This window comes from Cervus elaphus, chromosome 13 (assembly GCF_910594005.1).
Source record: "Cervus elaphus chromosome 13, mCerEla1.1, whole genome shotgun sequence".
Lineage (NCBI taxonomy): Eukaryota > Metazoa > Chordata > Mammalia > Artiodactyla > Cervidae > Cervus > Cervus elaphus.
In genome coordinates, this window is record NC_057827.1 from 39,629,250 (window position 1) to 39,656,762 (window position 27,513).

Below are 27,513 nucleotides of genomic sequence, written 5' to 3' on the forward strand. Positions count from 1 at the left end.
TCACAAGCAAGGAAATTGTAAGGAAACTGTAATCAGAAATCTTCCAGCAAACAAAAGCCCAGGACCAGATGGCTTCACAGCTGAATTCTACCAAAAATTTAGAGAATAGCTAACACCTATCTTACTCAAACTCTTCCAGAAAATTGCAGAAGAAGGTAAACTTCCGAACTCATTCCATGAGGCCACCATCACCCTAATTCCAAACCAGACAAAGATGCCACCAAAAAAGAAAACTACAGGCCAATATCACTGATGAACATACATGCAAAAATCCTTAACAAAATTTTAGCAAACAGAATCCAACAACATATTAAAAAAATCATACATCATGACCAAGTGGGCTTTATCCCAGGAATGCAAGGATTCTTTAATATCCACAAATCAATCAATGTAATACACCACATTAACAAATTGAAAGATAAAAACCATATGATTATCTCAATAGATGCAGAGAAAGCCTTTGACAAAATTCAACACTCATTTATGATTAAAACTCTCCAGAAAGCAGGAATAGAAGGAACATACCTCAACATAATAAAAGCTTTATATGACAAACCCACAGCAAGCATTACCCTCAATGGTCAAAAATTGAAAGCATTTCCCCTAAAATCAGGAACAAGACAAGGGTGCCCACTCTCACCACTACTATTCAACATAGTTTTGGAAGTTTTGGCCACAGCAATCAGAGCAGAAAAAGAAGTAAAAGGAATCCAGATAGGAAAAGAAGAAGTGAAACTCTCGCTGTTTGCAGATGACATGAACCTCTACACAGAAAACCCTAAAGACTCTACCAGAAAATTACTAGAGCTAATCAACGAATATAGTAAAGTCACAGGATATAAAATTAACACACAGAAATCCCTTGCATTCCCATACACTAATAATGAGAAAACAGAAAGAGAAATTAAGGAAACAATACCATTCACCATTGCAACAAAAAGAATAAAATACTTAGGAGTATATCTACCTAAAGAAACAAAGGACCTATACATAGAAAACTATAAAACACTGATGAAAGAAATTAAAGAGGACACAAACAGATGGAGAAATATACTGTGTTCATGGATTGGAAGAATCAATATTGTCAAAATGACTATAATATCCAAATTAATCTATAGATTCAATGCAATCCCTATCAAGCTACCAACAGTATTTTTCACAGAACTAGAACAAATAATTTCACAATTTGTATGGAAATACAAAAAACCTCGAATAGCCAAAGTAATCTTGAGAAAGAAGAGTGGAACTGAAGGAATCAACCTGCCTGACTTCAGACTATATTACAAAGCCACAGTCATCAAGACAGTATGGTACTGGCACAAAGACAGAAATATTGATCAATGGAACAGAATAGAAAGCCCAGAGATAAATCCACGAACCGTATCTTCGACAAAGGAGGCAAGAATATACAATGGAAAAAAGACAACCTCTTTAACAAGTGGTTCTGGGAAAACTGGTCAACCACTTGTAAAAGAATGAAACTAGAACACTTTCTAACACCATACACAAAAATAAACTCAAAATGGATTAAAGATCTAAATGTAAGACCAGAAACTATAAAACTCCTAGAGGAGAACACAGGCAAAACACTCTCTGACATAAATCACAGCAGGATCCTCTATGACCCACCTCCCAGAATATTGGAAATAAAAGCAAAAATAAACAAATGGTACCTAATTAAACTTAAAAGCTTTTGCACAACAAAGGAAACTATAAGCAGGTGAAAAGACAGCCCTCAGATTGGGAGAAAATAATAGCAAATGAAGAAACAGACAAAGGATTAATCTCAAAAATATACAAGCAACTCCTGCAGCTCAATTCAAGAAAAATAAATGACCCAATCAAAAAATGGGCCAAAGAACTAAACAGACATTTCTCCAAAGAAGACATACAGATGGCTAACAAACACATGAAAAGATGCTCAACATCACTCATTATCAGAGAAATGCAAATCAAAACCTCAATAAGGTACCATTACACGCCAGTCAGGATGGCTGCTATCCAAAAGTCTACAAGCAAAAAATGCTGGAAAGGGTGTGGAGAAAAGGGAACCCTCTTACACTGTTGGTGGGAATGCAAACTAGTACAGCCGCTATGGAGAACAGTGTGGAGATTCCTTAAAAAACTGGAAATAGAACTGCCATATGACCCAGCAATCCCACTTCTGGGCATACACACCAAGGAAACCAGATCTGAAAGAGACATGTGTACCCCAATGTTCATCGCAGCACTGTTTATAATAGCCAGGACATGGAAGCAACCTAGATGCCCATCAGCAGATGAATGGATAAGAAAGCTGTGGTACATATACACCATGGAATATTACTCAGTCATTAAAAAAAAAATTCATTTGAATCAGTCCTAATGAGATGGATGAAACTGGAGCCCATTATACAGAGTGAAGTAAGCCAGAAAGATAAAGACCAATACAGTATACTAATGCATATATATGGAATTTTAAAAGATGGTAACGATAACCCTATATGCAAAACAGAAAAAGAGACACAGATGTACAGAACAGACTTTTGGACTCTGTGGGAGAAGGCGAGGGTGGGATGTTTTGAGAGAACAGCATCGAAACATGTATATTATCAAGGGTGAAACAGATCACCAGCCCAGGTTGGATGCATGAGACAAGTGCTCGGGGCTGGTACACTGGGAAGACCCAGAGGGATCGGGTGGAGAGGGAGGTGGGAGGGGGGATCGGGATGGGGAATACATGTAAATCCATGGCTGATTCATGTCAATATATGGCAAAACCCACTACAATACTGTAAAGTAATTAGCCTCCAACTAATAAAAATAAATGGAAAAATAAAAAATAAAAAAAAAGAAAGTAAAAAGAGCTGAGTGAGTCATCTGTCCCCCCGTTGTTTTTGTTTTTTTAAAGGTTCAATTTATGTGAAAGCATTTTATTATCATTATATTGATTCAACGAAGTCTAGTCTTTTTTAAGTCTAGAAGTTAAATGACAAAAGAATGAGACAAGCAAAGATATATGTTTATAAAGCCAAAGATGGAGAATATTTTAAAACCCACTCTCATCACCCTTGTCTGGGTTTTACTCATAGTTCTTCCAAGGCAATCTCACTAACAAGATATTCCATGTGCATGCCCACAGCTGTGCATCCTTAGGACTCTCAGGAGTAAAGGTCAGTGAACTTCAATTACACTTATACTCAATTAGCACCTGCCTACTTGCATTTTATTTTGCTTGCTTTTTTCAGTCTCAGTGAAATTTCTGTCTCAAGAGGTTTAACTGAATTTAGATCAAAACTTTGAAAAAGGTTGATATTGGAATGCTTCTGAGGATAGCTTAAGGTCTTTAAATTTGATATCTTTCAAAGATTTTCCTGAGATCTAGAATGTCTCTTCAATGTGAAAGATGTATTCCATAAACAGAGGAGTTTTCAACTTTATGGCTTGCAGTTCCTTTAGAACTACATCATGTTCAAAAGCACATTTTGATTTTGGTTTTACATTTCAGCCAGGCTCGCTGCTCTCTATTACACCCCATACTCTGTGCAAGCTACTTCAAAGTGTCCATGGGAAGGAAGAAAGCCTTTCATACTCTCTTTAAGAAATTAATTCATAAGGGAAAATGAATACCGAAGCCTATGAATACAATGAGTAGGAGAGAAGTTTTCCAGTTGCTGCTCCAGGCCATCATAAAATAACGGCCTTTGTGATCTCAGTGATCTTGTTTTTCATTACTTCCTACTGCTGTTTACACACCTGTTTTCACTTGTTTTATCATCCTTTTCAGAACAACAAAAATATACTGTTTTTCTCATTTCACCCAATATGCTAAATAGAGGATCTGTTTCAGCAGTTCATAGGAAAACAAGAATGACTTTCTACATTTCTTCCTAAACAGGGTCCTAAAGCAGCTTTAAGCACAGCAATAATTTCCTCAGTGATTACATATTAACTGTGAAAGCAATTATTAAAGATTTCATTTCTCAAAAACAGACTGCTTCTAGGCTTGCAATTTATTTTAATTGAAGGCTGAGAGACTCGCTGGCTGGAAAACAGAGGAAAACAGTTCATTCGGGTCTAAAAAATGGATGCAAACCCAAATGCTCACAGAGGTCAGACAGGGAACAGAAACAAGTGAAGCAGACCGGGTGAATTCGGCAGTAAGCTGAGCAGTAAGGCTCAGGCCTTATCTAAGGAGGTGCTCCGGCTGCTGAGATCTGGCTAGCCCATGGATGCCTTAAGGGATTTAGATTTCTGTTTCCGGATCTTCCAGTATTTTAAAAGATGCCAGGAACTTGGATTTTTGTGTGAAACATTTTGCTTTTCAAATGCTGGCAACCAACTCAAAATATTTTAAAAACCTTCTGCTCACCAAAAGAAAAAAAAAAGGAACAGAAACATACTGGAGGACAGATTGGGCCTGGACATTACCATTTCACAACCTGTGTTCTAAGTGAAAAAATGAGTCTTCTTCATGTAGAAACAAGCGTTTGCTTTTTTTTTTTTTTGTTATGCTTTCATTCTCTTTTATCGCATCTTTCTTCCATTCCATTCCCCAGTGTGTCACTATTGAAAAAATTCAAGATAATAGGAAACCAAGAAATTATACAGAATTATATGTATACGTGCATATATGGTTTTAGAGTCCTGAGAGGAAAGGAAAGCAAGTGTTTACTTTTTCAGAAATTCTGAGGGAGGAAAACTGCCTGAACTTCTACAAAGAGACATTGAGGAGACACGTGAGCATAAAGTTCAGCACACTCCTTTGACATAGGCTGGAATCTGGAGTCACTGCCAGACAACTAACTGCTCCTGGACAAGCCTCTGTGAACAAACAGGAAAATGACTCACCACAGACAACCAGGAGCGGAAACTTCCTCGAAGACAATTTGTGCCCAGACAGCGGCAGCCTTTCGCGCATGCTCAAACAGGGCAATTTTGACATCCCATATCCCTCCTGGGGTGGCAGGACAGAGCATGCCCAGAGAGCAGCAGCCTTTCACGCATGCTCAAACAGGGCAATTTTGACATCCCATGTCACTCCTGGGGTGGCAGGACAGAGCATGCCCAGAGAGCGGCAGCCTTTTACGCACGCTCAAACAGGGCAATTTTGACATCCCATGTCACTCCCGGGGTGGCAGGACAGAGCATGCCCACCATCTTTGAAGGGCTGGGCGCAAAGGTGGGGGTGGGCGGGGCAGACGGACTGCGCATGACCCCTTCACACCTCGGCTGGCAGGGTCTTCTGCAAGACACCTCGGGTCTTACCACTGGATCCCTATCCTCTCCACATTTTAGGGTCCAGCTCCCACTCCTTGGCAGCGAACTTTGGCTCCTGACTCTTGCTTCAGCTTCCCTTTGCTGCAGTATAAGCCCCAGTGAAGGTTTGCCTGAAAGTCTGGGACAGCCCTTCCTCAATTTCTATTGATTGAAGAGTCCAAGAGCACGGGTCACTAAGACTGTCCTTTTGAAGGAAGGCCATACAGGGTGAGTATGGGTGGATCTGTGTGTTTGTAGTAGTTTACAGCATTGGATGTGTTCTGATTACTTTGCACAGTGAGGCAGGCAGTTCAGCTCAGTCGCTCAGTTGTGTCGGAGTCTTTGTGACCCCATGGACTGCCGCACACCAGGTCTGCCTGTCCATCACCAACTCTCCGAGCTTGCTCAAATTCATGTCCATGGAGTCAGTGATGCCATCCCACCATCTCTTCCTCTGTCGTCCCCTTTTCTTCCCGCCTTCGATCTTTCCCAGCAACAAGGTCTTTTCCAATGAGTCCGTTCTTTGCACAGTACCTGAAACAATTTATTCTGCTCTGGAATTCTAAAACTCTTCTGACTTTTTTCCTTCTACCTTTTAAATCTCCATTTCAGAGATGTCCTAATTATATGACAGTGGCATTATTTCCTGTATGTGTGAAAATTTTCACAAAGCCCAAAAAGAATGACTGGTGGTGGTTTAGTTGCTAAGTTGTGTCCGGTTCTTGTGACCCCATGGACTGTAGCCTGCCAGGCTCCTCTGTCTATGGGATTTTCCAAGCAAGAATACTGGAGTGGATTACCATTTCCTTCTCCAGGGGATCTTCCCAACCCAGAAATCGAACCCAGGTCTCCTGCATTGTAGGCAGATTCTTTACCAATTGAACTATGAGGGAAGCCCAAAAGAAAGACTAAATAGTCACAACTCTAGTTGATTCTCCTTCTTTCTCAGGCATTAGAAATTATATATGGTATTTACTAGATGCCGCTTATATGATACAAAATAGAGTTAGATTAAATTAACATACTATTTTTCTTTATAGTCCTGTCAGGTTTTTTTCTCCTAACATAAGAAAAAAATAAGAATAATACCATCAGTTAATTAAATATGTATACGCCTGCATGCATATGCATTCTCAGTAGTATCCAACTGTTTGCAACCCTGTGGACTGTAGCCCACCAGGCTCCTCTATCCATGGGATTTCCCAGGCAAGAATACTGGAGTGCGTTGCCGTTTTCTACTTCAGGGGATCTTCCCCACCCAGGAAATAATCTTTGAGGAAAAATATCTTTGTCAGCTTTTTTTGGGTACCTATTAATTGTTATATTCTGCCTGCCCTCCTTACATAAATATTTTGGGTAGTGTAAGGACAGCTTTACATGTGAAATGACCAACTAGCTTACACACAATAGTTTGTACTTCCCACCTTCTATGTTGCCCCACCCTCCTCAGGAAGTTTTTAAATTACTAATCTAATTATTTTACAGATCTGTTCAGATTTTCTATTTCTTTTGTGTCAGTTTCAGTCATTTATGTCTTTCTATGGTTTTGTCTAGTTCATTCACATTATCTAATTGGTTAGTATTCAGTTGTTTGTAGTTCCTCATAATCCTTTTTGATTGATTTTGATTGAATTGATGCTTTTGAACTGTGGTGTTGGAGAAGGCTTTTGAGAGTCCTTTGGACTGCAGGGAGATCAAATGAGTCAATACTAAAGGAAATCAGTCCAGAATATTCTTTGGGCAGACTGATGCTGGGAAGTTGAAGCTCCAATACTTCTGCCACCTGATGCGAAGAATTGACTCATTTGAAAAGACCCTGATGCTGGGAAGGATTGAAGGCAGGAGAAGAAGGGGACGACAGAGGATGAGATGGTTGGATGGCATCACCAACTCGATGGACATGAATTTGAGCAAGCTCAGAAGTTGGTGATGGACAGGGAAGCCTGGTGTGCTGTAGTCCATGGGGTCACAAAGAGTAGGACACGACTGAGTGACTGCACTGAATAATCCTTTTTATTTCTGAAAAGTTGGTCATGATGTACCCCCTTTTAGCCCTAATTTTAATCATTTGAGTCATCTCCTTATTTTCTTAGCCCAGCTAAAGTTTGCCAATGTTTTTTAATATATAAAAAAACTTTTGATTTTATTGAGTTTTCTACTCTTCTACACACAATCTCCCAGAAAATCAAAAGGGAAAAAATACTTCCACACTTATTCTATAAGGCTAGCATTATTCTGATGTCAAACACACAAAAATATTTCAGGGAAATAAAATTTTCCTCATAAACACAGATGAAAAAAATCTTTTAAAAATTACAAATCAATACAACAGTATATATAAAGATAACATACAGTGGTCAAATGTGATTTTTCCCAGGAGTGAAATGTTGAATTTACATTAGAAAATCAATCAGTATAATTTACTGTATTAACAGACTAAAAAAGTAAAACCATATGATCACCTCAATAGAAGCTAAATAAGCTTCTGACAACATTCCAAATCTATGCCTAATAAAAACTCTTGGCAGACTGAGAAGACAACTTGCTCAGCCTGATGAAGGGCATTATGAAAAACCTACAGATAATATTAATACCATACTTAAAGATGAAAGACAATGCTTTCACCCTGAGATCAGGAGTAATGCAAGGATGTCTGCTCTAATCACTACTATCAAACATTGTACTTGCTGTTCTAATCAATTAATAGGTAAGCCTAACGAGTAGATGGCATCAAGATTTGAAAGACATAAACACGCCTTTTACTCAGTTGATATGACCATCTACATAGGAGATGCAGTTAAATTTACTAAAAGACCTGTTGGAACTAATAAGAGATTTTTAACAAGACTGTACATTATGAGATCTATGTGCCAAAAATCAATGAAAAATTAAAATGTTTAAATACCACTTACAATAGTTTTAGGGCTTCCCAAGTGGCGCTTGTGGTAAATGCAGGAGACATAAGTGACACAGGTTCGATCCCTGGGTCGGGAAAATCCCCTGGAGGGTATGGCCACCCACTCCAGTACTCTTGCCCAGAGAATCCCCATGGACAGAGGAGTCTGGCGGCCTGCAGTCCATAGAGTCACACAAAGTAGGGCACTACTGAAGCGACTTAGCACTCACACACGCACAATAGTTTTAAAACATTCATTTCTCTGGTTAGAAGACTAATGAAAGATGTGTAAGACATATACTGAAAATGACAAAACGTTGCTGAGAGAAATTAAAGTTGACTTAACTAGAGAATATACTGTGTTCATTAATTTGAAAACTCAGTGTTGTTAAGATGTTATTTCTCCCTGATTTGATCTATAGATTAATCACTTTCTGAATAAAATTGCAGAGCATTTTTCTTAGATACAAACTTTTCTAAAATTCACTTAGAAAAGCAAAGGAACTAAAATAGACAAGACAACTTTGAGAAAGAAAAGCAAAATGAGAGAAGTTATACTACCTGACTCCATAAATTATTGTAAAGTTACAGTATTAAGGTAGGGTGGTACCCGACGTCATCAAAGACAAATAGATGAAGGGAACCAAATCAAAAGTGCAAAAGCAGACCCACACTTATGTTGTCAATTGACTTTCAAATAAGCTGAAAGGTGTTTCAGTGAAAAAGTATAGTCTTTTCATCAAATGGGGCTAGGATAATTGTATACCCATATACAAAACCAAACTTTGATTATAACCTCATGTCATCTACGAAAAGAAATTCAAAATGGATCATAGACATACTTGAAAAACTTTATAAGACTTCTAGAATAAAGCACATGTAAAGATCCTTGTGACCTTGAGTTAGAAATTTCTTAGATAGAAGCATAATCTTTGAAAAAAAATTAGAAAATGGGTTCATCAAAATTAAGGACTTCTGCTTTCAAGAGACTCAAGGGAATAAAATGACAAACTCTATACTGGGGCAATATATTTTAAAACCATGTATCTGATAAAGGACTTACATAAGTAATATATAAAGCACTCCAGAAGCTCAATAATAAGAAAAAAGTGACCCAATAAAAAAATAGGCAAATGATATGAACAGTCCAAAGAAAATAAAATAATTGCAGATAAGCCCACAAAAATTGCTCATCATTACTCATTAGGGAAATTCAAGTTTAAAAACATAATAAGATATCTCTACACATCTGTTAGTACATTTATAGTCTTAAGAAACTAATGATGCCAAATGTTGGCAAAAGGATGGATAAACTAGAACTCACATATACTACTATTAAGTTCTTTGAGGGTAGTCTATGACTCTAATTCAGCTCATTGTTTCTATTAGGAACAAGTTAATAAATATTTATAAAACTTAACAGTAAAAATTTATAATTTGCTAATAACCAACCAATTCTGAGAAACTCAACCAATATATATCTCTAATCACTGTACTAGCATAAAAATTCTCAAACTAAATGACATGTCTAAATCACTCTGTCATTTATTATAATCTTAATATATACAACCTTGTATTTATCAAAAATATTAAGTTATTAATGGATGCTAATTTGGTCTACTTTCCCCCAAAATTCTATAATTTCATGGTAATAAAATTGTGTTCCTCATGTCATTTTCCTGTTTGGAGATATCCAATTAAAATATGTGAATTCTTAAATAGACTAAAAGATAATGAGATACAAAAGGGAAAATGTGAAAAAGAAGTCCCCTGCCCCCAAATAAATAGCTTATGTAAAACAAAGTCCTTTGGCCATTTCTTTCCTTATAGCTCCTGGGCTGTGCTGCCAGTTCTGATGCCTCAGTTGCTTTTCTTCATATACATATAGAATGTTTCTACCAGAGGGAACTAGCAAACATGCCCAGAGTCGTGAGGTTAATAATTCAAAGCGTCTTCCAGTTGTGGATAAGAGTATCCTTTACTTAAATGTGGCCCATTAGCTAAGACTTGAAAAACTTTTAGTAGGCTTTTTGAGTCTCTTTTCCAGTTAAGAAGCTCAGTATTCCTATGCTAGAGCAGTAAATATTCCTTGTGGAACATGATTTCAAATTCTATTATCAGGATGGTGCATATACCGGGGTGATGCTCACATGATTATTTTCTATAATCTGTGCAGGCAAAGAGGCTGTCTTTGCCTCAGGACCAAGACAACTACACATGCATCTTCCATTAGTTCCTTCCCTCTCTGAACTTAAGATGGGATAAAATTGATAAATTTTCACTTTACTGGGTATTTTGCTACAAAAACTATTTATCATTCTGTAAATACATTTGGTGAATCTCTGAACTTATTGCCATCTGAGAGCTGCACATAGAAAATTAAACAGCTCTGGTTCCTACCCACTAAGAGATTATAATCAGCTACTGATATGAGAGTAGGCATTAAATTTACACTGTAGAATTGGAATGTCAAGTATGAGGTATAGATTGCAGAACTTCACCTAGCTGTCTGGCAGAATTAAAGCTCTTAAAATAATGGAAAATATTGGTGAAAAATCACCAAGTAAAAAATTGTAAAATGGGTTACTGGTTCTTACTTTATGTTAGTTAGAAGACATTTGATGTTTGAAATAAATCTGGGAAGATGATATAAATATGAAGCAATAAACAAAAATGCATGCAGATGGACCTTCTTAAAGAGGTGAAACACACGTATTAGTAATATGATGCTTTTAAGAATGGAATGAAAAGATTTGTTAAATCTGAGATTTTGCATAGGGGTAATTAGCATAGCAGTGATATTTTCCTCTTCTATTCATGTATGAATTCCCTGCAAAGCATTGTTGTGGAACAGTAGTAATCATACTTTCAAATAAGCTGCAAATAAAGGGACAGAAGGGCTTCCCAGGTGGCTCAATGGGTAAAGAATCCACCTACAGTGCAAGAGACACAGGAGACATGGGTTCAATCCCTGGATCGGGAAGATCTCCTGGAGGAGGGCATGGCAACCCACTCCAGTATTCTTGCCTGGAGAATCCCATGGACAGAGGAGCCTGGCAGGCTACAGTCCATGGGGTCACAAAGAGTCAGACATGACTGAAGCAATTGAGCATGCATGCACAAACAGACAGAAACAAATAATGGTAATCAATTATAGTGAGTAAGAAACATGAGTCACTTCACTTGAAACCCCTTGTGTGCTAAGGATTTCCACTATGGGGTAAATAGGTTGCTAACATTTTGCATGTCTACTCTGTATATATTACTGGAAATAATTGTCAAGATGTCTAAGTTGTTAAAATAGATTTGTGGTTCAAGGAGCCAAATTTTAGAATCAAGTAGTAGACACTGAATTGCCATTGAGATAACTATGGTGGGCAAACTGCTCAAGTTCAAAAACTCACAGCTGTTTAGTCTCATGATGATAAAATATAATGTTCCAGTGAGCAACTAAAAGTCATCTACTTGGCTCCACATGTGAGAGACAAAAGACCTACTTTCTGAAATCTGAAAACTGGAAATCAAGTTTTAAAGAGAGGCAGACTTGAATGAGCTTGCATCACTGAGAAAGAGAAAGAGAAAAAAAATCGGAGTAGAACTTGGCGAGACTTGCCAAACTGAGATGCCACTGGCTGAACTTTCAAAACTCATATAATTCCTCATTTAGCACCAGGAAGGGTTAGGATTCAAGTGCAATTAACAGAGGTGGGGAGGGGTAGAGGGGATAGGAGGTTCACATATTAAGTTGGGAATTAGATTAAATCCCCAAGTTCATCAGGGAGAAGTGACAAAGCTGTATTTAAAATTTGCTAAACTCTTGGGAAGATAAAGCCCTTTGAAAAAGATAAAAGAAATATGAAGGATATGTTTCCTCTTGCCTTTCCTTTAAGAAAAGGTTGAATGTGGTTTATTATCCTTAATTATTATGACTCCCTTGATTCACCTGGCAACAAATTGGCTTATCAGCCAGGGACTATTAGTTGTGCATTAGCATCAAGTTAGACACTGTATCAGTTTTCAATAAACTCAATGAATAATAACTTGACATTTGAACAGAGCTTTATAATTTGAAAACTATTTTTCACAATATTCTTTCTCTTCATGTTTAGACCCTGGAGCAGGGGTTGACAGATTACAACCACAGAACAAATCTGGCCAGCCACTAGTTTTTATAAATATTTATTGGGACACAGCCATGTTCCTTCTTTTACATACCATCTGTGGCTGCTTTTGTGCTACAAAAGCAGAACTGAGTAGTTACAAAAGATATTGTATAGTCCACAAGACTAAAATATTTACTATCTTGTACTTTACAGTAAACGATAGCTAAGCCTTGTGCTGCAGCTCCATGTTGGTACCCTCTTTAAGTCAGTTATCTTAACAGCCTTTGTTTCACAGTGATATTTGTAATTGTACTATTGTTTTCTAAAGTACAAGCTACATGAAGTCTAGAGCTGTATTTGACTTATTTTTTTATTCACTGAAACAATTAAAATAATAGGTGGTGAAAACATTAATAAATTCATCTTATTTGATTCTCTTAAAATTCCTATAAGATTGCATACAATCTTTATCTTTCACATCTGGAAATGAAGTAAAATAAAGTGATGGTTTGTCTTATTCTACTGTGTAGCTGATTTTGGAATGCTATTCAAATAGGCTAAAAAAGTATATATTTTTCCATTGTTTTCACACATCATTGAACACAATATTTCCTTTACATTTTAAGAAAATGTGTTGATGGCATTTTACTAATTTACATTTGCAACCAGGGCTTACCAAGTCAATGTGTAATCAATATTTTATTGTTCACTATGCACCTGGAGAGTTTCTTTGGTTTACAGTTGCAGTAATTGTTTTCAAGACCTTTCTCTATCCATAAAACTAGTTAGACTCTTCAGAACAGACACGTTGCATGTTGAGCCATTACTAGTAACTACCAATAGACCATAACAGCACCGACATAGCAACTATGAGGTCTTCTCAGGATAGCTAATATTCCCATCTGAGGATTACTTGTGTCTACAAGTCTCAAATTGACCTATAGGGCAGTTTACAGAGACATCATGCAGAAAATAGAGAGTTCCTACATACCTCTCACCCCCATAATATCTCCTATTATTAACATCTTGCATTAATGTTATGTAGCCCCCCATTACAGTACTTTATAATAGTATAGTTTTACTACACTGATATCACACATCTGTGAAAATCCAGTGAACCGTACAAGACAAAGAGTGAATCCTAATATAATCTATGGTCATTAGTTAATAGTATCAATTAATTTATCAATTGTACAAATATACTACATTAATGCAAGATGTTAATAATAGTAGAAACTGTGGGGGTAGGGGGTATATAGGAATTCTCTATTTTCTGCACAGTGCCTCTGTAAATTTCTCAAAAAACTAAAATTTATTTTAAAAATAGAGAAGTTTCTTTTGTAAGATCAGATGTTCACTTGCAATAAAAATTATTCTCCTGGGCTGACTTTCCAAATTCTGTCCTTGACAACCTTTACCTTTGTTTCTGTACTGACTTCTTTAGAAATGGATATTTTTCTTGAAGCCCTGGGGACTTTCCAGCCCTTTCCCACATGGCCAAACATCAGTCTTGGTCTTGGGCTCTCCTGTCCAAACCTGTCTGGATGATAAATAGTCATGAACATCTCACCATAGCTCAAAGTGATGGCAAGTGAGAATGATCTGTGATTTTGCCTTTTTGACACTCATATTACTGGGCACTCAGAGATATCACTGGACATATAGAAAGAATTATTATTATCCAGTGTCTCTGACCCAGAAACAGTGAGGCCTAATGCTTTCTTCCCTATCCAGGGCTGCAAAGAGTTTCTCCTTGGTTCCAGAAAATCTTGAACCTGTGGCTAGCCTGTTGCCTAGCCTATCTTGGCCCAGACCTTCAGACAACATTGCCTAAGAAGTGACAAGACACATATATACAATGGAATATTACTCAGCCATAAAAAGGAACAAAATTGGGTCATTTGTAGAGATGTGGATGGACATGGAGACTGTCATAAGAGTGAAGTAAGTCATAAAATAAATATATATTAATAAATATGTGTGGAATCTAGAAAAATGATACAGATGATCTTATTTGCAAAGCAGAAGTAGAGACACAGGCATAGGGAATAAGTGTATGGATACTAAAGGGAAAAGGGGGGTGGTGGTAGGAGGAATTGGGAGATTTGACATATATACACTATGGGCTTCCTGGGTGGCACTAGTGGTAAAAAACCCACCTGCCAATGCAGGAGACATAAGAGACTCCAGGATCAAATCCAGGGTTCGATCCCTGGATGGATCAGGAAGATCCCCTGAGGGAGGTCATGGCAACCTACTCCAGTATTCTTGCCTGGAGAACCCCATGGACAGAGGAGCCTGGCAGGCTACAGTCCATGGGGTCACAGAGAGTCAGACATGACTGCAGTGACTTAACATGTGTATAAAAATAACTAATGAGAACGTACTGTATAGCACAGGGCGCTCTACTGGATACTCTGTGGTGACCTAAATTGGAAGAAAATCCAAAAAAGAGTGGATATAGGTATATGTGTAGCTGATTCACTTTGCTGTGCAGTAGAAACGAACACGACATTATCAAATGACTGAAGTGAAGTGAAAGTGTTAGTCGCTCAGTCGTGTCTGACTCTGCGATGCTATGGACTGCAGCCCGCCAGGCCCCTCTGTCAGTGGAATTCTACAGGCAAGAATACTGGAGTGGGTTGTCATGCCCTCCTCCAGGGGATCTTCCCAACCCAAGGATCAAACCCAGGTCTCCTGCATTGCAGGTGAATTCTTTACCATCTGAGCCACCACGGAAGCCCATAAAATAACTATACTCCAAAAAAAATGTCCTTAAAAGGGTAAGTAAATGTTTAAAAAGAAGAAAAATAGTGAGTTGGGAGTAAATCAAAGAAAACTACACTGGTATTCAAGAAACCCTTTCCATGGTTAGTGCTGTACTACCTATCTGGGCTTTCTTGAGCAAACTGTGTTACCTTGTCTAAGTTTCAATCTCCAAGATCCCTTTCAGCTGCTGTTTTTCTGCATGTAGCAGCAGAAAGAGGTTCATTTTCTCCCCTCCCACCCCAGCCTTATTGAGATGTGATTCACTGACATGTAACAAATACATGAAAAGGTGCTCAACCTCACTAATCGTCTGGGAAATGAGAATCAGATCAGCAATGAGATACTATATTAGACCTGTTAGAATGACTGTTATCAAAAAGATAGAGAAATGCTGATGAGGATGTGGAGAAAAGGGAATGCTGGTACACTGTTGGTGAAAATGTATATTGGTACAGTCACTATGGAACACAGTATGGAGATTCCTTTAAAAGTTAAAAATAGAACTACTATATGATCCATCAACCCCACTTTGGGTATATATCTGAAAAAAGTAAGATTACTATTTCAAAGAGATATCTACACTGGATGTTCATTACAGCATTATTCACAATAGCCAAGACATGAAAACAAACCATCAGTGAATGAATATATTAAGGAAATGAGATTTGTGTGTGTGTTTAGCCATAAAATACAAAGGAAATCCTTCCATTTGCAACAACATGGATGAACCTTGAGGGTATCATGCTAAGTGCAATAAGTTCAGCATTCTTTGAAAGCATTTACTCTGTTAGCCCCTGGTACAACTACTTATTTTAGCCTGGTTTGGTGTGCTTTCTTAAACAGCTTCTTATCATCCACCCTTTTCAGAGGCCTGCCCAGTTGGTGTTCAGATAAAGGGAGTGTCACACCATTGCTCATGTGGGCACTAGCACAACTTTCACTGAGAGCTTGCCTGTTCATTTAATGTTAAATGTGACTTCAATTTAAATACATTTGTTCACCACCTCCTTTCAGAAGGGGTTTAAGTTAGTTTCTAAAATGACAAATACAAAAAAAGTAGTAAAATTAATTTAATACAGAAACATAGCTAAGGAGAGAAAACAGATGCACCAATAAGAAAGCTCAATATGGTTTTTGGGATTGAGCATAAAAACTATGTAAGTTTCCATGTATCCAAGTCAAGGATGTATACAACAGTAGAATACATATAATTTCTTAGGGAAACTAAAAGTTTTTCTACCTTCAAACTTTTAAAGAAACGTCTGTTAGGTTACTGTATGGCAGACATTGAATGGTATGATATACAACATCCTCCATAGAAATTTCACAGTAAATGCAAAAGTTGTGCAACTACTTGTCCATATTTACCTCACAAAAATTAAAGACATAACAATTCATTAAATATTATTTTGAGGGAAAATAAAGCTCAATGATTTAGCTCTCTTATTTTCTCAGATTTTTCTAGGAAAACCTATAAGACTTGAATTATCTTCCAGCCATTTGAGCCACTGACTATAAATAGCTATGAGATAGTCTAAGATTAAAATCTCCAGAAAAAGTCTGGGGTAGTGATAACTTGTGATACCTTACAGTACATCTAAATAGTTTGAATCACAGTAGAATAAATGATAGACTTAATATCCTATTATTCACATTAGACATTTTAAGTTATTATTCTTACTCATCTAGAAATCGATTTTATTTCTATGTGTGATTGTGGGCTACAAGGGAATTATCAGGTAAAACCACCTTTCTCCTCAAGAAGAGGCTTTGCAAATATTTTAGCACTCCAGTCAGTGTTTGCTTAGACTATTATCAGCAATGGCAAATGAATACTGTATTGACAGTCTGTTTTGCCCAGAACATTCAGTTGTGTGTTGAGAATAGCAAAAATAGAAATAGCAAAACTGTACTTTCAGTGAGGTTTACAACCTAGTTAGGCAGAAAGCTAAGAATCAAAAAGCCAATGGAAAAATATGTTAAATATACAAGTTAAATGTCAAATGATTGTCAGTATTTTATGTTACTGGGAAACAATGACCAGGTTACTCATCTATGATTAAAATTTGTCTTCAATGCAAAAATGCATACATCTATTACTTACTGCATAAGGATACAGGTGCTGGAGTAATTAGCTGAGTTCTGGTTGGTGCCTCAGACCTCTTGGCCCCATTCAGTCACTTTTCCTGGGGCAATAGGTAGTGAACAACTTGCAGGAGGGTGATCGCACTTAATAAGAGCGCTCCATCCTTTTGGGATGCTGTCCACTTGTACACATTCTTCTAGGAACTCCTACTATACCAACACTTTATGACTTAACATCAATCATTCTTCCATCATATATAACCCAAAACAGCTGTAAGTAGAGACACACAAAATGTATTTCTGAGATTCATGTGTAGTCAGTTCTCTGAGTTGGTGGCTTCCTAGAAATTAATTTCAAGTCATCTTCTAATTTCCCGGTAAAGGGAAGGACAGTAAGTTAAATAAGAGTGAAGATAAGGGAACAATCTCTGAGGGCCATAGGAGTTGAACAAAGTTTATGAGGGAAGGGGAGCCTGAGACAGACTTGGAAAGAAGGAAGGGATTTAGTTGAGCAGGGAGAAGGAGGCACTGGGGAGAAATCAATACTGTAAGTTTGATGAGGCTCTAGAACTGCAGCCTCCAGAAGGACATGGACTGTGGTAATCCACTTTCCCTACTTGCATTAAGTTAGCAGAAAACTCATTAGAATCATGTAGTTCATCTCAGGTTCTCCTTCAACCAAATGATGCTAGCTCAGAATTTGCATATCCTGCCTTGCCCCCTGATGAGTCCCAGTTGTGCCAAGGAGTATGTGACCTGCAGTGGCTTGGGATTTTGTCAAAATCCTCTGTCCTCAACATATCAGCAGCTCATAAGTTTCATGGGCACAGTCTTTTCTTCCTGCAGTAGATGAAAAGTTTTCATGTGAAGAGCAGCAGAAGCCCTCCCTATAAAATGGAGTAAATTTTATATTAACCCATCAGGTTGGATGGGCTGCTCAATTTGGCACAGGAACCCCAAATTTTATCCTCAGTAGTCCTCTCCAAGTTGCTGCAGTCTGGAATAATGTGCATGCCTTCTAATTCATTTCCTTCAAGGTCAATCATCAGTCCACACTGGAAATGAACTCAGGGAATATTGAGGAAACCATCGAGTTTAGAACAGATTTTCAGAATTCCAATACTGTACAGCTAGTAATAATCATGGTGCACTTGAGAGAGGAATTGGAACTTCAGTCTGTTTTAATATGCAACATAATGTGTATGCTACATTAAAGAAATCCAAAGCATTTTATTTACATGGGTTTAGAGCACGGATGACTCTAGAGAAGGGAGAAACATGCTTGGGTGATACACTTGTGTGTGTGTGCGCTTAGGCACCCAGTCATGTCCAACTCGTTGCAACAGCATGGACTGCATGGACTGTAGCCTGCCAGGCTCTGTCCATGGGGATTCTCCAAGCAAGAATACTGGAGTTGGTTGCAATGCTCTTCTCCAGGGAATCTTTCTGACCCAGGAATCGAAGCAGGGTCCCCTGTATTGCAGTGGATTCTTTACCAGCTGAGCTACCAGGGAAGCCCAAAGAGTGATCTGTTTCTACCTGGTAGGTGATACACTTAGAGGCATCATTACAGAAGACTAAACATCATTCTCAGGGAAGTCATCCAAGGAAGGGATAGAGGGTCGGGGGGGTAGCCAGGAGTTAAGGTGGTGGCCTTTGGAGACCTGGCTTGCAACCCTGTCTCTACTACCCACCATTCTGTGACCTGGCACATCCATGACTATTAGTATAACCCTCAAGGAACAGATGACTTTAGGATCTTAGGGAACTTCTCACAGTTTCTAAACTTTCTAGGCTGTCTGTGCCTGTTCTAGATATAATTTCAAAAATGGCCAGTCATTGTCTTTTGCAAATTCAAATACCTTTTCTTTAATAAATCATAACTGAAAAGGTCTTAGTTGTGACAATTCCAATGAGGTGGTTAGCATTTTATCTTCCAACAAAGAATGTTAAATTTGTAGGATTTTAGACATTGGTAAATAAACAGATTAAGGACAGAGGAGGTATCCCTACAGTCTTTGAAATCACATCATGGTTTTATTACTACTTAAACAAGAATTTTAACAGTTTAGGGATAAATACTGAAAGCATTTTCCAATGAAATAACATGATGCCTGGAATTTTCTTAAAAATAAACCTTGAGGGAGAGAGAGGAAGTGGGTGCACACATAGATGAAACAGGACTTGCCAAATATTGATAATTACTGAAGTTTTTGATGGGGATACATTTTACTGTTCTATCTAGGTTTTATTTGAAAATATCCATAAGAAAATTTTTTTTTCAAAATTATCCCTTACAGTGGACAGTACAGAAACATAGAATGAAGTTTATCTTGTAAGTACATTTCTACATCTCCTTCTGTCCTTATTGCACCTTATACACATAGACAGATTTAATCAATTAGTGCTGAATCAGGCTTCAGGTCTTAAAATTTGTTGCAAAAGTTTTATAATAGCTTTTGGTCCAAATGTTAGAGTTGAAGCTCAGTCAGCCATATTCATTTTTTTTGTGGACCACAGTAACCAGCAGCAACAAGAATAATGTCCACCCAGGAAATAAAGTTACCACATTGGATGCTGAGCAACAAAAACCTTTGTCTATTAAAACAAAATATAAACTCATCAGGCTTATTAGTAGTAGTAGTAATAGCATCATCAATTTTTGTACTCTGTACTGGCGTGAATTTCTTAGTTTACCTGACATTCCCATTCAACTACCCAGATTCCCTAGGTTCAACTCATCTTATGGTATTAAAAATCTTGAGGATGCTCCCAGCTATGGCAAAACATCAATCTGAGCCCACTTTACCAATTTTTGGGGAGCCACAATTAGTCAGAACTCTCCTTCTGTATATTGGGGATCAAACTGTTTACTAAGATGACAGTGGGAACACTTTGTACATTAGCTCCTTGTCAAAGCAAGTCCTTTCACTGGATGACTGTCCTTATACAAATATTGAGGCTGTTGCTGGCTCCTTATTTCTCTACCCATTTCTTCCCAAAGGATGGCTTAAGTTTCACCTTTTCTATTTGAGCATTCATTGACAAATTTAGCCTATAGTTAACTTTCCTTGAATTTTTTTGCATATTTATTCACTCAAAAAACATTGATAAATTATGAACTCACTACACACATGTAAGTACACACACATTAAGCACAATGACTACATGGTCAATGTTCAATAAATACGTTTTGACTGATTGATTAAAATATAGAGATTTTTTAGTGGGATAAATGTTGCAACTGAAATTTACCACACAAAATTAGAAAGCTATTTTTATCTAATAAATTAATGCTGGCTACATGTGAATCATTTTAGTAGTCCTTGCATAGAAACAATGGTAAATAAAAGAATCCTTCTAAGAGCTTAATATTCAGGCGTCTAAGCAAAAATATGTATACTGATAACTAAAGTGAAGTCAATCAATGGCCAAGTGAATTTTGAGTAACAAACTAGGTAAATTCCAGATTCCCTCCAGGATGTTGCTATCCTGACCTCAGTTTGGTCTCATGGTTCCCAGGAACATCTAATAACAAATTCTTCACCTCCTGTTATCAACTCTACTAACCTGATGAGTAATAATGATGTCATATAGCCAAATTCTAATCTCATCCTTCATCAGGAGGCTGGGGAATAGCTGTTTTAGAACCTGACTCAGTATCTGTTTTGTCCCTGACTCCCAGCCACCATTTTTTCCCCAATAAAGCATGTATTTAAATCTGTTAATCATGACTTAATGATTATAATCCAGGATCATAACAGGGATCCTGGAAGTGGTATATCGTCACTTTATACAAGTTTATAATGTTCTTGCCAAGTCTGCCATAAAAAGTGGCTTCCTCATGTGAAATGTGAATTTGTTTGCCATGACACTTAGTTAACAGTCTCAATTAATTGGTTAAGAAAATCTCTCATCTTTCAGAAGAGGTGAATACGTGAAAGATAAGTTCCTTTGCACAGGATTTACTTAGAGCTGATCTCTGTCTCCTTCCACTACTTTTAATGGACTCATAGTTTACTTACTCAAATTTTTTTCTCAAGAATAAAATCCAAATGAACTTTCGAATCCATTCTATAGTAGAGGAACAGTAGAGATCTACTAAAATTACATAAAAAACAGACTACATGCAAGTGGTATCTGTGTTCATTTCTATGTATAGACACATAACTGAAGTCACTGATATATGAGCAGAATTTATAAAGTGCCATTTACCTCTTTCTTCTGGGCTCCAAGTTCAAATATCCAATGGCACCTTGAAATCTCCCACTGGAAGGCTTACCATAACCTTCACCACACAGATTGAAATGGATTCCTTGATTACCACCTGCCCTCACACTGATTTCTTTCCCAGCCCTCATCGTTTCACTATAGGGCATCTACCCAATTGCTCGAGCAAGAAGGCTACAGATACTCCTAAAGCCTCTCTCTATACCATTCTGTATATTCAACTGTCAGCAGATATTGGCAGGTATTCCTCCAAAATGTATTTAAAATCTATTGGCCTGCCTTGATCGCCACTCTATTTCTAGTCCAATTTCTCATCACATCTTGCCTGGACCAGTGCAGTTTTCCCCACTGTGTCTCCCTGCCTATATTCTTACCCTTCCATTATTCATTCTCCCCACAACAGCCAGATCAATTGTTGTAAACATAAATCACCTCCTCTTACTTTCCTGCTATATACCCATCAGTGGCTTTCGATTTTACTTGAATAAAATCCAAATCTTTTACATAGCTGAAGCTGTTTTCTCTGCTTGCAACACTCTTTATCCCCAGTTCTCATTCTGTAGACCTGGACAATTGATTTCCTCAGAGAAGACATCCTTCATTAGCTATATAGACTTCTAGGTATGAGGGCTTTTATTTCTTTCGTGGAACTCACTACAATGAATGGCAGCTTGGATTAAAACATGGAGACTATTTCTTTGGGTTCATCCAAAGCCAAGACTCTTAGGCTACTGCCATTCTACTTCCTGTCTATGCTGTATGAAGTGACTTAACGGTTTAGCAAACATTTCTTTTCAAACTCATTGTACTATTCCACTTGTGACCTTCTGGTTTTGATTGATGGGAGAAAGGTGAAGATGCTAAAATGGGTTAGCCTGTCTGTCAATATAAACTATATTCATCCTTCTAGGCACCTTCTTTTCTTCATGGAAGTGCCATCATTTCTTGGGACACCTTTTTGTTTGCCTGAATAGCACAATCATGATAGTTACATAGTAGTCATATGGCAATTCTGTATAATAGTTGAGGTTTGAAACCATGCAGTTATACTTTCATCTTTTAAACAGCAATATACATATATATATATATATATATATATATATATATATATATATATATATATATTAGGCTATATTTATCTTACCATATTGGCAGCCTTATATTTCTAGTCCACAATTCTATGCAGGACCATAGTAGTATCTTTTCAAATTTAGTAAATTTGCCAATTAAATGTAAACTGGGAAGGATAGATGCATATAATCAGAGAAATGTTTTCATTTTTAATATATTCTTTGTAACTAATGGAAATTTCAACTGTGAGCCAATGGCATAAACAGAGGATATTTCTAGCATATATTTTTTCACAAACATTTTTATACCTTATGAATCCTCATGAACCTACCATAATCAGAATTCCCGCTGAGTATGGAAGAGAGTAGGAAGGGTGGAAATTGCAGCAGCTCTAGTACGCCTGGACTCTGCTGAAATCAAAAGCAGTTGAATCTTTTCTTCCATAGTGGCTGACTTCTGAACAATAGGTTGGATCCCAGCGTTGGATTCTAAATCTTTTTGATGTCTATTGTGAAAATACGTTCTACCATCATAGGATCTAATAGCTGCTCTCCCTCCTGGAAGGCATCACAGTCTGGTAGCACTCAGAGCTTTTAGCTTGTTAGTGCAAATCAACTTTTATTGCCTGCATTTGAGAGAAAAGGACAGTAAAATCGCACACCCATACATAATTTTGGTTATTTGTAAAAGGTTAAAAAAGAAGAATGGTAGCGAAAGCCGCAGCATTTTCTGAAGGCTTAAGAAATTACACTGAAGCACACACGCACACCCAGCAGCAGCAGCTCCTGGTTCCTGATGGTGCACAAAAGACAAACTAAATGTTGGCCAAGTGATTTACTGTCAACACGGGATGACATTTTGACATGCACTGTTTTTATGTTTTCCCATTTCCAGTATGAAATTTGTGGAACTTTTAAAGCTGTTTGACTCTAGAAGCCTGCTTAGCAGCTCTGAGCACTCAAACCCTAGAGACAGTAAGTGGCAAGGGGAGGTAAAGAATTACCAATAAATTCGGAGTTGAGAAGCAAGAGTGATGAGTGAGGCAAGTGCTGATATTAGAAACTTTGATTTGGGGGTTTATAAAGGTAACTGAATGTGACATTCAGTCATCTGGATTCTGAAATGGGTGAGTGCAACGATTACAGATGATGGCTTTTAGTGAAGGGCAGAATCTTTTAAATCTTTTATGGCTGAAGTTTCAAGGCAAAGTCAAAACTAGATTAGAAGATAATCAATACTCAGGCTTACCAGGAGGTTTTGAACATTTTTACTCAGAGAACCTAACTTAGGAAATGGTTTCGGAAAACAGCTTTCAAGTAGAACCAGTAAAGGGGGCTTTTTTAAGGTGATCACAGAAAAAGATATTTTAAAAATACAGATTAAGTGGTATCACCATCTCATTTATCCATATAAAACAGCCAAAATGGTTATCTGCATATAATTATGGCATTTCTGATATGCAAACGTCCAAAACGTCTACTGAGCCAAACCTTTAACCTCACAACTTTTTTCACACAATGCAGAGGACTGGGGGCATTTAGAAGTGTATGATGATGACTGTTTTCTTCTAATCTGGAGTCTTGATGACATATTCTCTAGGCCATGGCTGGAGCAAATTGACAAGTGTGACTATACTTGTTGAACTTTTGAGAGACTTTTGCAAAAAGTGTTTTTGGACTCAGTCTGGTATATGTAAAAATTTGTCTTTGGTTTCCATTTGAAAATTAATTGTGAATATGTTCTTAAAACTAAAATGCCATACTTTAATCTATTTGTCAACATGCATCAAGCCTCTATCAAATATTAGGAACACCCATATGTGTAAATACTTTCTAAATGTTCCTACAGCTTGCTAGACATTTCTCCTCTGTCAAAATTCCTGCCCTACACTTTCCCTACTTCTCAGGTCATGATTCTGTATCATATTTAAATGATAAATCTATATGTCCTCACCTTCTACTTCTCTGCATCTGTATTCCACTTCTCTGCATCTGTACTCCACTTCTCTGCATCTGTATCCATTTTAACCTTGTCCCCTATTTATTGAAGAAATCCCTCTATTTATGCTAGCAAATATGGAAAACATAGCAGTGGCCACAGGACTGGAAAAGTTCAGTTTTTATTCCAATACCAAAGAGGCAATGCTAAGGACTATTCAAACTACCATACAATTGTACTCATTTCACATGCTAGAAAGGGAATGCTGAAAAGCCTTCAAGCTAGGCTTCAGCAGTATGTGAACCAAGAACCTCCAGATGTACAAGCTAGATTTAGAAAAGGCAGAGGAACAAGAGATCAAACTGCCAGTGTCCATAGGTTCATAGAGAAAGCAAGGGAATTCTAGAAAAACATCTATTTCTGCTTCATTGATTATGCTAAAACCTTTGACTGTGTGGATCACAACAAACTGTGGAAAATTCTTAAGGAGATGAAATAACCAGACCACCTTACATGCCTCCTGAGAAACCTCTATGCAGGACGGGAAGCAACAGTTAAGACTTTACATGTAACAACTGACTGGTTCAAAATTGGGAAAGGAGTACCTCAAGGCTGTATAGTCACCCTGCTTATTTAACTTAGATGAAAAGTACATCATGCTAAATGCTGGCCTGGATGACTCATAAGCTGGAATCAACATTTCTGGGAGAAATATCAACAACTTCAGATATGCAGATAATACCTTTCTAATGGCAGAAAGTGAAGAGGAACTAAAGAGCCTCTTGATGAAGGTGAGAGAGGATAGTGAAAAAGCTGGCTTAAAACTCAGCATTCAAAAAACTAAGATAATTGCATCTGTTCCCATTGATTCATGGCAAACAGATGGAGAAAAAGTGGAAACAGTAACAGATTTTCTTGGGCTCCAAAATGGCTTCAGACAGTGACTACAGCCATGAAATTAAAAGACACTTGCTCCTTGGAAGAAAAACTATGACAAACATAGACGATGTATTAAAAAGCAGAGTTATCACTTTGCTGACCAAGGTCCATATAGTCAAAGCTATTGTTTTTTCAGTAGTCTTGTATGGATGTGAGAGTTGGGCCATAATGAAGGCTGAGCACCAAAGAATTGATGCTTTCAAATTATCATGCTGGAGAAGACTCTTGAGAGTCCCTTGGACAGCAGGGAGACCAAACCAGTCAGTACTAAAGTAAACCAACTGTGAATATTCACTGGAAGGACTGATGCTGAAGCTCCCATACTTTGGCCACCTGATGGTAAGAGCCAACTTGTTGGAAAAGATCCTTATGCTGGGAAAGATTGAAGGCAGAAGGAGAAGGGGGTAACAGAGGATGGGATGGTTGGATGGCATCATCAACTCAATGGACATGAGTTTGAGCAAATTCTGGGTGATAGTGAAGGACAGGGAAGCCTGGTGTGCTGCAGTTATGGGGTCTCAAAGAGTCAGAGATGACTTAGCAACTGAATTACAACATTGAAGATCAAACTGCCCACCTGCTGAGCCTTCTCATAGGCTTAGCATCTTTTTATTAATTCCACTGTCAAAGTCTTTCTCTGCCTTACTTTTCCCATTAGCAAATTTTCCCATTAGCAACAAATGTGTTTAGTCTTCAGGAAGAGTCCTCTTCGAGTCTCAGATTCCTATATAGATATCCCCTTTTATATATTCCTGTTTACAGAATGACTTTTCAAGAATTGTTTCCAGAACTACTTTCATTGCCTCTTATCATATTTACTCCTTATTCCACTCCAGATTGGGCTACATCTTCCCATCCTCACTCCATTTAAAAGCTATTTATTCCAAGGTTCCTAGTGATGTCTCCACTGTTAAAAAGAAGGCTTCTTTTCTGTTCTCATTTCATCTGCCTTTTATCAATATTCAGTGGTGTAGATCACACCCTCTTTAAAATACTGTCTTCCTTTGATTTCCAGGACACTATTTTCTTCTGGTTTGTCTCTGAAATTTTTTACCACACCTTGTCAGGTTTTTTTGTTTGTTCGTCTTCTTGATAATGCCAGAGATTGTTTCAGATTCTCTATACTTCTCTCAACCTTTTTTTTTTTTTTTAAATCAATGAACTCTATCCCTGTGAGTTTAAATATGTTTTATCTCAAGGCTTTCTTCTGGGCTCCACGTTCAAATATCTAACTGGAAATGACCTATTGGCAGGATTACCATAACCTCCACTACACAGATTGAAATAGATTCCTTGATTGCCACCTACCTACCCTCCCACTGATTTCTTCCCCAGCTCTCATCTTTTCATTAGAAGGCACTGTCTACACTTTGCTCAAGCAAGAAGCCTGCAGATACTCCTAAATCCTCCCTTGCATCATTCTTTATATTCAGCTATCAGCAAACACTGCATTTCTTCCTCCAAAATGTATTTAAAATCCATTTGCCTGCCTTGATGTCCGCTCTCACTATTCCTAGTTCAATTTCTCATTACGTCTTGCCTGGACCAGTGTAGTTTCCCCCACTGTATCTCCCTGCCTGTAGTCTCACCCTTCTATAATTCATTCTCCCCATAACAGCTAGATCAATTGTTTTAAACATAAATCATCTCCTCTTGCTTCCCTGCCTACCAACTCATCAATGGCTTTCCATTGCACTTGAATAAAATCTGAATCCTTTACATGGCTAAAGCTGATTTCTCTGCTTGCAACACACGTTGTCCCCAATTCTCATTCTTTAGAGCTTGACAATTGACTTCCTCAGAGAAGACATCCTTCACTACCTATGTAGATTTCTAGGTATCAGGGCTTTATTTCCTTCATGGAACCCATCACATCAATTTGTTCATTTTTTCTTTGTTAGTTGATTCCAAACTACTGAGAACAGGGCCCATGATTGTTTTATTCATACATTATCTAATGCCTACTTCTTCCTCTTAAATATTTGTAGTTTTATCCTTATATTTCAATCAATGAAGGAAAGAAGAAAGAAAATAATTTGATTTTGAACAAATTTACCAAGACTTGACTTAAATCACTCAAAATTCAAAATTCAGAATACCTGGCAGCAGCAAATTTTTTATCTGATGGCACATTTCACTGAAGCAAGAGCTGTCTGTAGTTCACATCAATAATAACACAGGGTCACCCTATATACCTATTACTTTTAAAATCTATTTAATCAGCCTCTCAAAATGGTCATTCAA

General features: G+C 37.6%; 1 long non-coding RNA gene across 1 annotated transcript in view; it reads right to left on the reverse strand.

The window, feature by feature from the left end:
• Window positions 1-4,926, reverse strand: part of LOC122706624 — a 255,133-nt gene extending 250,207 nt beyond the window's left edge. The window contains exon 1 of the long non-coding RNA XR_006344426.1: window positions 4,831-4,926. This is a non-coding gene — a long non-coding RNA (uncharacterized LOC122706624). The remainder of the gene's footprint in view (window positions 1-4,830) is intronic.
• Window positions 4,927-27,513: the final 22,587 nt, after the last annotated feature.